Source organism: Trichechus manatus, unplaced genomic scaffold, assembly GCF_000243295.1.
Source record: "Trichechus manatus latirostris isolate Lorelei unplaced genomic scaffold, TriManLat1.0 scaffold00131, whole genome shotgun sequence".
NCBI lineage: Eukaryota > Metazoa > Chordata > Mammalia > Sirenia > Trichechidae > Trichechus > Trichechus manatus.
In genome coordinates, this window is record NW_004444067.1 from 6,548,051 (window position 1) to 6,548,584 (window position 534).

The 534-nt window shown below is 47.4% G+C and overlaps 1 protein-coding gene across 1 annotated transcript in view; it reads right to left on the reverse strand.

Annotated features, from left to right (window-relative positions):
* The window catches only part of STX2 (syntaxin 2), a 41,769-nt gene that overhangs the window by 29,109 nt on the left and 12,126 nt on the right, over window positions 1-534 (reverse strand). The gene's annotated exons all lie outside the window — the stretch shown is intronic.

Here is a 534-nt window from a genome sequence, read left to right on the forward strand (position 1 = left end):
GGGGGGGGGGGGGGGGGGGGCGTGGACACCCTGGAGAGAGTGTTGGAACTAAGCAGTTTAGAAATCATTTAGTCTCACTGGTAGGCCAATACAGCACATGCTACTTTCATCACTGTCACAAGCCAAACTCCTCATACTGCACATTTTCTATAAAAAGATTTAAAAGGTACTGACACCACTAGTTAGCTTTTCTACAGTACATAATAATATCCAAAGTACTCCCACGTGTATCAGCTGGGGTTTCATTTTCCTAAGAACTCCCAATCATAACCACGCTAGTAATCAATAAAACACTTTACAAAGGAAAGACTTACTAAAGGAGACTTTAATTAGCAAAGCCGAGGAAGAAAGCAACTACACCGATCATCTGGAAGAGCCAAGTGAGACTACCCTGTAGAGACCAGGTACTATACACATAAGATACCGTCAGAGAACAGACTTAGCAGACCGTCCAGGCCAACAGGTCAGCTGGGAGCTGTGTCGGCACCAGCCGAGGGCAGCTGGGAGCTGTGTCGGCACCAGCCGAGGGCAGCT